The 13,379-nt window shown below is 34.4% G+C and overlaps 2 long non-coding RNA genes across 2 annotated transcripts; both read left to right on the top strand.

The window, feature by feature from the left end:
• LOC116714762 (uncharacterized) lies at positions 1 to 1,024 on the top strand. The gene is made up of 3 exons (XR_004338124.1): positions 1 to 45; positions 122 to 462; positions 733 to 1,024. It is a non-coding gene; the product is annotated as an uncharacterized LOC116714762 (long non-coding RNA).
• A 20-nt stretch (positions 1,025 to 1,044) lies between these two features.
• On the top strand, positions 1,045 to 1,285 carry LOC116714761 (uncharacterized). The gene is made up of 2 exons (XR_004338123.1): positions 1,045 to 1,091; positions 1,177 to 1,285. It is a non-coding gene; the product is annotated as an uncharacterized LOC116714761 (long non-coding RNA).
• Positions 1,286 to 13,379: the final 12,094 nt, after the last annotated feature.

Here is a 13,379-nt window from a genome sequence, read left to right as displayed (position 1 = left end):
AGATGATCGTATTATTGGTGACATTCCTTTTTCTTCAGCGGGGATGTGAGATTTTATTTTTATCATACTAGCTATGTCTTAAAAATCAGCTTTTTTGTTTTAATGATTTTCTTTTCTGCAGATACTATTGTACCAATGAAGATGGTCCAGCATGGAGAATCTGTGAGCTTTCAATGTGATCTGCCCAGTGAGTTTAGTGAAAGAGTCATCCACTGGTATAAGCAAGAGACCAGGCGATATGCTGAGACTGATTTTGAAAGTGATTATAAAGACAACAACAACCTAAAATCCCTGAATTTGAGCCAGAGTTTTCTAAGTCAAGATGGGAGGTAAAAACTAATCAAAAATTTAGCCGTCTGACATTGTTGAAGGCAACCTACAGTGATGATGGACTCTATCACTGTGCACTCGCTGCTTGGAACGGGAATATCGAATGGAGAGGGACATATTGGATGGCTATAGGTAAAGAACTTTTTTATCTAAATATTTGTTTCTAAAACTTCAGCCTTTTGGATATAATAGAACTATAGGAAACAGAATAATATGCAGTCTTAAAAGAAACATAGCATAAAGCATATAATGAACTATATAGCATTTTAAAATTCACTTTAAGCAAAGTTACATTTATATAAGTATGTCTCACTGAGCCAGTCTATTCTTTGTTTAACAGAAAACTTACAGGTGTATGTCACATACTCTAACTGACTTTGAAGCTTTTCTTCTATTGTGTAGGGAATACTGTGAAAGATGTCAGACTGCACTGTCATTCAGCAGCCTGCAGCATCCAATCCAGTCCGTCTCGGAGACACGGCTACCCTTCAGTGTTCAGTTTTGTTTGAATCTGAGACGATGGCTTGCTCTGAAGATTTCAGCATGTTCTGGTTCCAAGCAAAATCAAATAACACCTATCCAAATATGATCTACACAGACGGAAACAAACATCATGAATGTGAGAAGAGATCTGACTCTGAGAAGAGTTGTATGTTTAATTACTCAAAAGTTGTCAACTCCTCTGATTCTGGGATATTTTACTGTGCTGTGGACCTCATGTGGAAAAATATTATTTGGAAATGGAACCAGACTGGAAATTGGTAGGATTTTGTCTCTGATTCTTTAAATTAATTAATACATTTAAAAAAAAGATCAATTACAAATAATATATTTTGTTGTTTTTAGTGGACAACACAAGGTTTGAATCTATTGCCCTTGTGACTACAGCATCCTGCCTGGTTTTTTCTTTGATATTAAATGTTCTCATCTGTTATGGAGCTTCGAGGGCAAGGCACAAAAGATCTCATGGCAAGTACTACAAAAACTTTTGATTTTTGTTATTTTAGTTTATTTATTTGGGACTATGTACAGAAGACATTGCTCTGATACATATATATAGCTCATTTTCCATCTGCATCCTCTGTAGATTTCCTGATTTGGTGTAAAGTTTGTTTTATTTGCTCATGGAAGGATCTTGGCATAATTGCAACAATAGTTTTTGATGCCAACTATGAAATTATGAATTTGTTAAATATGTTTTTGCATTGTTTTTATTTGCATTTATTGTCTGTGACACTTGGTAGTCAAATTTTTAACAAAACATAAGTAACTATTTTGTTCCCATCTCTAAACTTAACTAATTTGCTTCTTTCTAAGACTGTCTTTTAAAATGCTTAAAATTGTTCATGAAATTTACAGCAAAGTCCAGCCATTAATTATACCAAATTAAACAGGCTAAAGCTTTTGACACTTACTACACTTACTGCGTTACTTATCTTAAAGTATGTTCACCTCTTTTTTCCGCATATTTGCTCAGAACTATTAGTTGTCTTATGTCACCATAGAAAATAACAGATTTAAACATCCAAAGTAAATGGATGAAGTGTTCAGAAAAATCTGATTCAGATTTTTTTTGTGTCAGGAATGGAGAGCACCACTTCACAAGAGAAATCGTACAGACTGCGACAGAGAATACCTGATCCTGTAAGTAAAATAGATTGATAAACAATATTTTTTTGCTTTGATTTTCTTTTGTTTATATTCAACGGCTAAATGCACTAATTTTATTGTCATCTGCTCCACAGGCTGACGGTGGAAACAAAAACTATGCTGCCTTGGATTTTTCTAAGAGTAAGAAAAAACGTGGAGGCAAGAAGAAAAAACTGGAACCGCAGGAGTGTTTATACTCTGAGATTAAAGTCTGAGCATCAATAAATACTGAGGTGAAAAATCAAATGTATATGCTTTTATGCAGAATATTTTAAAATGCATTTCACCCTAATCTATTTAAAATTATTTGTGTTTAAGGCACGTTATTTTTTTAAGCTGCATATAGTAGCAAAAACTGTCTTTTTGAAATGTATGTTGTTTTTTGTTTTTGCCTAAATTAGTTGCTTTATAGGAACTTAAACATGAGTAGTCAAAGAAGAACCCAGAAGTATCGAGCATTATACTTCCATGTTAATAACATTCATTTGTATTGCTAATCAGTTAGGATCAGAGTATGCTATTCATAACTGTTACGCAATAATGCATTTCCTTTATTGTTCAGTATGTTGTTGTTCTTTTATGTATTTTAAGTTTGTGAACTTCAATTGTCTGTCATATTAGTTATTAATAAGTTAATAACTAGGTACAGGATTTGCACTTGTGTCTTAAAATCCTCACAACATTGCTTGTTTATGCATTTTAAATACAATTTTTATAAACCAATAACAGTGATGCCATAGACAGGTTACCGTTGATGCATTGAACTCGACATGAGGGAGTCACATTAATAACAGGGTCATGTCATGGTCCTCTGAACTTTTGTAACTCAGCGTGGAGTGTGCATGCCACCTTTCACTCAAGATGCAGGGTTCCTTTTGTAGAACAAGTTCACTTTTACTGTCATTTTTATGATCCCTCTATGAATGCTGTTTATTTGGTGAGTATGTTAAAATTTCTCTCTCATACAACCTGCTCAAAAATAGATTGATTATTAATCTGTAACATATTTAAATGGCTGTAGTGGTTCAGGATGAAAATTAATTCTGTATGTTTATGGATTGAAGTCTAACCCAAAATCTTTTAAATAAAAACAAAAAATATTCTGAGCTCAAGATAATTGATGTCCAGTTAGCTTTTTGAAAATTGGATGCATGCAGTAACAAAATTACATCTCTGACAATATAGGTGGTGATTCAACACAATTTAAAAAATAATCTGAGGTTCCAGAGATGTCCTTTTGTTGGATTTTAAGTCTACAAAGCCATGTGTTATAATGGATATCAAAGGATCATCACCAAAGTAAAGCACAGCGATGCCTGGCAGCTTCATACTTTGGGGATGTTCTTTCTCTGAAAGTGCAGATTTAGTGAAGTGGAGGCAGACCCTCACCCTGGTTTAACACCTGTGCTGCACTGACAGACATGCTGCTGCTGTGTAGAGACGGGTGTGTGTTAGAATTACGGCAGCAAACCAGGAAAAGGCAAAGACATTTGCACAGTTATTCCCTCAAGCTAACCGAGTGAGTTGAGTAATGCTGTTGGTTGCAGTTAATGTTAGCTAAATGATTAGTAGATAATTGCAATGTATCACATTAAGCTTGTTGACAAGTACAGGATATTAATATTGTTATCAATGTTCAAAAGTGAGTAATACTGGTTACATTTACTTGAGTAATTTTTTGGAGAAAATGTACTTTTAACAGTAGTTTTACTGTACTTTACTTTTTTTCTTTCAGTTGAGTAAAATTACATAGATTGATTTTGCATTTAAAGAAAAAGACTTCAGAGATTGGAAACAGTAGATTCTTAGATTTCTGCAATGTGTGCACTAATGTTTATGCAAATTTGAGCATAACTATTCAACATTTGAAACATGTCACTGTTTGCATCCTTATAGGCTATTATTGTTAAGTATAAGCTATTATTATTGTTATCAATGTTCATCAGTGTGTGTAGGTGCAGTCACTTATCATCAGGTAAATGGGGTGGTGGATGGTGTTGTTGCCCTTTCAGCTTCTCAGTGGCAGGCTAAAGACATATAGGCAGTTGTGTGCTTATGAGTGGAACTGTGAGAGCTGAAGTGTTTCCTAAAGACAAGTTTGAATTATCTTCAATTTGATGGAGGAGATAAGTGAATGAAGGAGGAAATGGATGAAATACTCCATCTTGTTACTGGAAGTATCAAGATGCCTGCTTTCACTATAAAATGAAGAGCAGTCTGGAGACCTTACTTTTGTTCAGCTACTCTTTTATGCCGCCTCCTAACGAGCTCAGTTGTGCCTGCAGTCAAGAGACAGCATGGAACCTCAAACAAGCACAAACACACATATAGTCTTCACTAGGGGCGGCCAAAGTCAGTCCTCAAGGGGCAATGCATGCATGTTTTATTTCTTTTTCTGGTTCAGCATACCAGAATTAAATATTTTTAGCACAACTTTATGACATGCAGAATAGGTAGCTTAAGCATTTGAATCAGCTGTGTTGAAGCAGAGATATCTAAAACTACCAGGACACCAGCCCTTGAGGACTGGAGTTTGAAACCCCTGGTTTGCACTCTTTGCAGCAGGTATGACAGAGATTCACGAAGAGGAGAGGAGATCCCCACAGGAAATTATCCCAATTCAATGTGACAGATTTCAAGCATTTTTGCTCAACAGAGTGGACAGAGGCATATCTACATTTATTTTTCCTATGGGGGCCTTGCAGAGGCCAAGATGGTGGCCTGCTAAAATTGCAATTTCGTCCAAATTTCCTACAGTCTTAGATTGCAATGAACAGCATATTAGTGGGGGGAATCTATTTTGTATCCTATGTGGATTATTTTACACTTAAAAGATTCCCATTTGAAATGCAAATCTATTTACGCTATGAACAAAATGATTGTCAGCTCTGATGGCCGTGGCCAGGCAGGATGACCAATCAGATTTCAAGGGTGGCTGGTGAAAATGAAAATGTAGCTAGACATATTGTCAAGTTATCATGTGCCATAGTGATAGAGGTCCACCTAAAAATATTGGGTGCCTGCAATAAAATCAAAAGATACTTCAGTATGTGTCAGTTTAAGGATGTGCACGATATTGTTGTAGTTTTTCATACATTTTTCATTTTGTGTTTTAATCAAGTTATGCTGAGAATAGAACATGAAAAGAAATCTCTACATATTTATCATTCACAAACTGTAAACATGAAACCAGTGTAGACGTTTCATATTGGCTTTACATCCAATTATTATTTAGACCTACAGAGCTGCTATAGGAGCCCAGTTGTTGTGGCTCTGAACAAGTATTAATAGCTAAAAAAAAACCTGCAGATGATACTTCAGTGTTAACATCTGTAAGTGTAAAACCTTTTGATTTTTTTTTAAAGAAGTGTGTAAAGATAGAAGATTGAAGTGATATGCTTTTCTAAGAAATGGAAAAAACTCTGTGGCAGGAAGTATGTGTGACATTAGCAATTTACAATCACCAAATATGGTTTTTGTGACAACCAATAAGAATAATTTTACGCTGTGACATACAAGATATTAGTACTAATGAAGAACCACCCACAGTAATTAAAAGCCCAGCAAAATTCCTACCAAGACACAGGGTCAAGATGATCGTATTATTGGTGACATTCCTTTTTCTTCAGCGGGGACGTGAGTTTTTATTTTTATTACACTAGCTATGTCTTTAAAGCAGCTTTTTTTCATTTAATGCTTTTGTTCTTTTCAGATACTCTTGTACCAATGAACATTGTTCAGACTGGAGAATCTGTGACCTTCAAATGTCCTCTGCCGAGTGAGTTTAATGAAAGAGATATCTACTGGTACAAGCAAAGACCAGGAGATAACTTGAGGCTGATTTTGAAAGTGTCGTTGAGAAAACAACAAACTACAACCCATAAATTTGAGCCGGAGTTTCCTGACTCAAGATGGAAGGTGAATAATGATCAAAAATTTAGCAATCTGACATTGTTGAAGGCAACCTACAGCGACGAAGGATTCTATCACTGTGAACTCACTTCGTGGACAGGGAGTTCCAATTGGAGTGGGACATATTTGATGGTGACAGGTAAATATGTTTGTTTGTCTTATGGACATAATAGAGCATGTGGGAAACAGAACTATATGTGGATTTATAAGTAATACCTAAACCATTTACATTACATTTGAATATTTAATTGAATAAAAACTTCATTTTAGTAAGTATAACTTTCAAAACATTGACAGGTATTAAGTGTCTCAATGAATCTGTCTATTCTTTGTTTAACAGAAATATTACAGGTGTTTTTGACATACACCTGACTTTAACTTTGAAGCTTTTCTTCTATTGTGTAGAGAATACTGTGAACATGTCAGACAACACTGTCATTCAGCAACTTGCAGCATCCAATCCAGTCCGTCCCGGAGACACGGCTACCCTTCAGTGTTCAGTTTTGTTCGACTCTGAGACGATGGCTTGCTCTGAAGATTTCAGCATGTTCTGGTTCCAAGCAAAATCAAACAATACCTATCCAAATATGATCTACACAGACGGAAACAAACATCATGAATGTGAGAAGAGATCTGACTCTGAGAAGAGTTGTATGTTTAATTACTCAAAAGTTGTCAACTCCTCTGATTCTGGGATATTTTACTGTGCTGTGACCTCATGTGGAAAAATATTATTTGGAAATGGAACCAGACTGGAAATTGGTAGGATTTTGTCTCTGATTCTTTAAATTAAATAATACATTTTAAAAAATGATCAATTACAAATAATATCTTTTGTTGTTTAGTGGACAACACAGGTTTTGAATCTATTGCCCTGGTGACTACAGTATCCTGCCTGGTTTTTTCTTTGATATTAAATGTTGTTCTCATCTGTTACGGAGCTTTGAGGGCAAGGCAAAAAAGATCTGATGGCAAGTATTCCAAAGAAAATTTGATTTTTGTTATTTTAGTTGTTTATTTTTTTATCTGAGACTATGTACAAAAATCATTATTATAAATAGATATAACTCTTTATCTGTATTCTCTAGATTTGCCAATTTGGTGTAAAGTTTGTTTTATTTGTTCATGGAAGGATCTAGGCATAATTGCAACAATAATTTTTGATGCCAACTTTGAAGTTATGAATTTGTTAAATATGTTGTTGCATTGTTTTTATTTGCATTTATTATCTGTGACACTTGGTAGTCAAATTTTTAACAAAACATAAGTAACTATTTTGTTCCCATCTCTAAACTTAACTAATTTGCTTCTTTCTAAGACTGTCTTTTAAAATGCTTAAAATTGTTCATGTAATTTACAGCCAAGTCCAGCCATTAATTATACCAAATTAAACAGGCTACAACTTTTGACACTTACTACACTTACTGTGTTACTTATCTTAAAGTATGTTCACCTCTTTTTTCTGCATATTTGCTCACATCTATTAGTTGACTTATGTCAGGATTGAAAATAACAGATTTAAACATCCAAAGTAAATGGATGGAGTTATAATCTTCAGATTTTTATGTGTCAGGAATGGAGAGCACCACTTCACAAGAGACATCGCACAGACTGCGACAGAGAATACCTGATCCTGTAAGTAAAATGGCTTGATGAACAATAGTTTTTTGCTTTGGTTTCCTTTTATTCATGTTCAACAGGCAAATGTGTTAATTTTATTTTCATCTGCTCCACAGGCTGATGGTGGAAACATAAACTATGCTGCCGTGGATTTTTCTAAGAGAAAGGAAAAACGTGGAGGCAAGAAGAAAAAAATGGAACCGCAGGAGTGTTTATACTCTGACATTAAAAGCGTCAATAAATATCGATGTGAAAATTCAGATATATGACATATGTCTTATTAACATACAGCGCTTGTCTTTTTGAATTGTTGTTTAGTGTTAAGGTTGTAAACATTGTAATGTTTTTGTAATCATCTGTAAACAAAAAAAAATTGAAATGAGAAATTGCCTTGTATAACTGGATAACTTACAGAATTATTCCTCACAAATATATGAGGGTTTAACAATTTGTCTCTGATCACCTTTCTGCTGAGAAAACATTTTGAAAATTAGGTAATTGCTGATAAGATGATTAAAATGTTTTTTCTTGTTCTGCTTTTTGCTGCCGTGGATTTTATCCTCTGTACATGTCCCAATTAGTTGCATTATAGTCTATAAGTAGTTGAATATTATAAATGAACGTTAAAAAATTATTACTATTTCACATTAATCTTCACAGCTCATATTACTGACTTTGATTTCTTAAGTATTGTTCAGAATTTAATTACTTAAAAAGAAATTGCAAATACAATATTTATTTTCTGTTTGCAGAATAACAATGGAAACAGACTGCTGTATGTCATAGTGTATGCGCAGTAAATACATCTCATTTGATGCTCACCACTATAGATTGACTTAAGCTGTTTTTTAGTCCATATCTGTAGTTTTTGTTTTTACTTGCTATGCAGAAACTCTTTGTAAATAATAGAAATAAAGTTTTCTTCATTACCACTGAAGCTTGCTACTTTCACCAAAGAAAACGACCTCATAAAAATAATGAGATTAGCTGTGATAATTATGAGAAAAGATCTCCTAATTGCAAAAAATTATCTTGCAATGACAAGATTTATAATAAGCGTTATCTCGTATTTATGAGATGGCTGTAAAGGTGCCATTTAATGTCCACTATTGAAGAATTGAGAAACAGCGATCTCAGTTCGTATCTGCCACTGCTTCACAAAGGCAGCTTCTATTGTCAGAGAGTAACAGAGGTTCTACAAACGGGATCAAATCAGCTTCAATGGTATCAATGTCTGCGTGTTTCTTAATTCAGTAAAATGACAGAAACGAAGGAAATAGTGGAAACTTCAGTGGTAACGTGTCTAAGTGTGTAAGTGCATAATTTTTTTTAAATAAGTGTGTGAAAATAGAAGATTGAAGTGATATGCATTTCTAAGAAGTGGGGAAAAAACAGTGTGGCAGGAAGTGCATACGACATTTACTACTTGTAATCACAGAATCTATATTTTGTGTCAACCAATGAGAACAATATGTTAATTTGTGACCTGCCAGGACATTAATACTGCTTGAAGCACCACCCACTACTATTAAAACACCAGCAACTCTACTACCAAGAGACAGGGTCAAGATGATTGTGTTATTGGTGACATTGCTTCTTCTTCATCGGGGCTGTAAGTTTTTTTAATACCATTCTATTCATGCCTAAATAAATACATGTTATAATTATTCTTTTTTTTTTATTAGACACTGCTGTACCATTGATGCCGGTTCAGGCCGGAGAATCTGTGACCTTCCAATGTGCCTCTGCCCAGTGAGTTTACGGAAAGAGATATCTACTGGTACAAGCAAAGTACAAACGATTCTATGAGGCTGATTTCGAAAGTGTCATTGAGACAAAAGAAAAATACCCATAAATTTGAGCCGGAGTTTAATAACTCAAGATGGAAGGTGAATAATGATCAAAAGTTTAAGCTATCTGACATTGCTGAATACAAGCCTACAGTGACGAAGGTCTCTATCACTGTAATCTCACTTCGTGGACAGGGGAGTTCCAATTGGAGTTGGACATATTTGATGGTGACAGGTAAAAAAGAATTTATTTTTTAAATTTCTGCTTCGTAAGCTTCACCCTATGGGGGAAAATATTGTAGGAAACTGAACAATATGTAGACTCAATAGAAACATATAAGCAAACCATTAAGATTGAATTTTAAAATTTACTTAATACATTTTTGTAAGTATGATATTCAAAACATTGACATGTATGAAGTGTCTCACTGAATCTGTCCATTAATTTACTTTTAAAATTGTCTTCTGTTGTGCAGAGAATACTGTGAGGATTTCAGACAACACTGCCATTCAGCAGCTTGCAGTATCCATTCCAGTCCACCCAGGAGACACGGCTACCCTTCAGTGTTCAGTTTTGTTTGACTCTGAGACGATGGCTTGCTCTGAAGATTTCAGCATGTTCTGGTTCCAAGCAAAATCAAATAATACCTATCCAAATATGATCTACACAGACGGAAACAAACATCATGAATGTGAGAAGAGATCTGACTCTGAGAAGAGTTGTATGTTTAATTTCTCAAAAGTTGTCAACTCCTCTGATTCTGGGATATTTTACTGTGCTGTGGCCTCATGTGGAAAAATATTATTTGGAAATGGAACCAGACTGGAAATTGGTAGGATTTTGTCTCTGATTCTTTAAATTAAGTAATACATTTTTTAAAAAGGATCAATTACAAATAATATATTTTGTTGTTTTTAGTGGACAACACAGGTTTTGAATCGATTGCCCTGATGATTATTGCCCTGGTGACTACAGTACTCTGCCTGGTTTTTTCTTTGATATTAAATGTTGTTCTCATCTGTTGCGGAGCTTCGAGAGAAGGGCAAGAAAGATCTCACGGCAAGTATTCCCCCCAAAAAATTAGATTTTTGTTATTTTAGTTAGTTGTTTTTATATCTGGGACTATGTACAAAATTCATTTTTTAAATAGATATAACTCTTTATCTGTATTCTCTAGATTTACCAATTTGGTGTGAAGTTTATTTTATTTGTTCATGGAAGAATCTTGGCATAATTGCAACAATAATTTTTGATGCCAACTATGAAATTATGAATTAGTTAAATATGGTTTTGCATTTTTATTTGCATTCATTATCTATGACACTTGGTAGTCAAATTTTTAACAAATCATAAGTAACTATTTTGTCCCTATCTCTAAACTTAACTACCATATTTTCCTCACTATAAGGCGCACCGCATTATAAGGCTCATAGAATAGACGCTACAGTAGAGGCTGGGGTTACGTTATGCATCCATTAGATGAAGCTGCGCTAAAGGGAATGTCAACAAAACAGTCCGATAGGTCAGTCAAACTTTAATAGATTACAAACCAGCGTGTTGACAACTCCGTTCATTCCCAAAATGAATAAACAGCTGTTTTATTATTTTCCCCGAGGTAAAGTAAGTGACGTGGTATTTTCTTGACACAGTTTATCTTTTAACAACAGCAAGGTATAACATATAGTGGAGGGGAGCTTTTCCTCGATTCAGTAAACACGTAAAAAACAGTCTGATACTGTTACGGTAAATCAAACGTTAGTGCAATCACAATATATATCCACTTCCGCACCATTGATTCGTTCATGTTAAATTCTCTCGCTGCTGCTCTATTCCCGTGTTCTACTGTGTGACTGATCGCAAACTCTGCATCGTAAGCGTGACTCTTAATAGGAGCCATTTTGGGGTCTTTACACAAACACACAATTGCTTAGGATATATGACTGCTTCGCGCAGTCATATATCCCAGCATGTCCCGCACGCTTCTTCTTCTACGGGGGAAAATAAAGTTGGCGGCTGCTTACCGTAGTTGCGAGACCTATTGTGGCTCAATATTGGTCCATATATAAGGTGCACCGGATTATAAGGCGCATTGTCAGCTTTTGACAAAATTGAAGGTTTTTAGGTGCGCCTTATAGTACGGAAAATATGGTAATTTGTTTCTTAATAAGACTTTTTTAAAATGCTTGAAATTGTTCATGAAATTTACAGCCCAGTCCAGCCTTTAATTATACCAAATTAAACAGGCTAAAGCTTTTGACACTTACTACACTTACTGCGTTACCTACCTTAAAGTATGTTCACCTCTTTTTTCTGCATATTTGCTCACATCTATTAGTTGACTTGTGTCACCATCGAAAATAACAGACTTAAACATCCAAAGTAAATGGATGGATTGTTTAACCTTCAGATTTTTTTTGTCAGGAATGGAGAGCACCACTTCACAAGAGATATTGTACAGACTGCGACAGAGAATACCTGATCCTGTAAGTAAAATGGCTTGATAAACAATATTTTTTTGCTTTGGTTTCCTTTTGTTCATATTCAACAGGCAAATGAGCTAATTTTATTTTCATCTGCTCCACAGGCTGATGGTGGAAAGAAAAACTATGCTGCCCTGGATTTTCCTAAGAGTAAGGGAAAACGTGGAGGCAAGAAGAAGAAAATGGAACCGCAGGAGTGTTTATACTCTGATAATAAAGTCTAAGCATCAATAAATATTGATGTGAAAATTCAGCCATATGCTATATGTCTTATTAACATATAGTGCTTGTCTTTTTGAATTGTTGTTTAGGGTTTGGGTTGTAATCATTGTAATGTTTTTGTAATCATCTGTAAAAACAAAAGAATTTGAAATGACAGAAATTACTTTGTATAACTGGATAATTTACAGAATTACTCCTCACAAATATATGAGGGTTTAACAATGTGTCTCTGATCACCTTTCTGCTGAGAAAAGAAATTACTACTATTTCACATTAATCTTCACAGCTCATATTACTGACTTTGATTTTCTTTTAAGTTTAGATCAGAATTTAATTATTTTTTTTTTAAAATTGCAAATCCAATATTTATTTTCTGTTTGCACAATAACAGTGGAAACAGATTGCTGCATGTCATAGTGTATGCGCAGTAAATAAATCTCATTTGATGCTCACCACTATAGATTGACTTAAGCTGTTTTTTAGTCCATATCTGTATTGGGTTTTTTTTCTCATTAGTCTGATAAAATATTTTCAGCATGATTTGCTTCGTTTTCACTTGCTATGCAGAAACTCTTTGTAATTAATAGAAATAAAGGTTTCTTCCCTACCACACAAGCTTGCTGCTTTCACCAAAGAAAATGACACATGGAGTGTTTTTACTCTGAGATTAAAGTCTAAGCATCATAAAATACTGATGTGAAAAATCAAATGTATCTGCTTTTTATGCAGAATATTTTAAATTGCATTTCACCCTAATCTATTTAAAATTATTTGTTTTCAAGGCATGTTACTTTTTTAAGCTGCATATAGTAGCAAAAACTGTCTTTTTGAAATGTATGTTGTTTTTTGTTTTTGCCTAAATTAGTTGCTTTATAGTTACTTCAACATGAGTAGTCAAAGCAGAAGCCCAGAAGTATCGAGCATTATACTTCCATGTTAATAACATTCATTTGTATTGCTAATCAGTTTGTGAACTTCAATTGTCTGTCATATTAGTTATTAATAGGTTAATAACTAGGTACAGGCTTTGCACTTGTGTATTATAATCCTCACAACATTGCTTGTTTATGCATTTTAAATACAATTTTTATAAACCAATAACAGTGATGCCATAGACAGGTTACTGTTGATGCATTGAACTCGACATGAGGGAGTCACATTAATAACAGGGTCATGCAATAGTCCTCTGAACTTTTGTAACTCAGCGTGGAGTGTGCATGCCACCTTTCACTGCAAGATGCAGGGTTCCTTTTGTAGAACAAGTTCACTTTTACTGTCATTTTTATGAATCTCTCTATGAATGCTGTTTATTTGGTGAGTGTGTTAAAATTTCTCTCTTATACAACCTGCTCAACAATAGATCGATTATTAATC

The sequence above is a fragment of the Xiphophorus hellerii genome, chromosome 23, assembly GCF_003331165.1.
Source record: "Xiphophorus hellerii strain 12219 chromosome 23, Xiphophorus_hellerii-4.1, whole genome shotgun sequence".
Taxonomy (NCBI): domain Eukaryota; kingdom Metazoa; phylum Chordata; class Actinopteri; order Cyprinodontiformes; family Poeciliidae; genus Xiphophorus; species Xiphophorus hellerii.
Note: the sequence above shows the minus strand (reverse complement) of the source record. Positions and strands in the feature narration are given on the sequence as shown.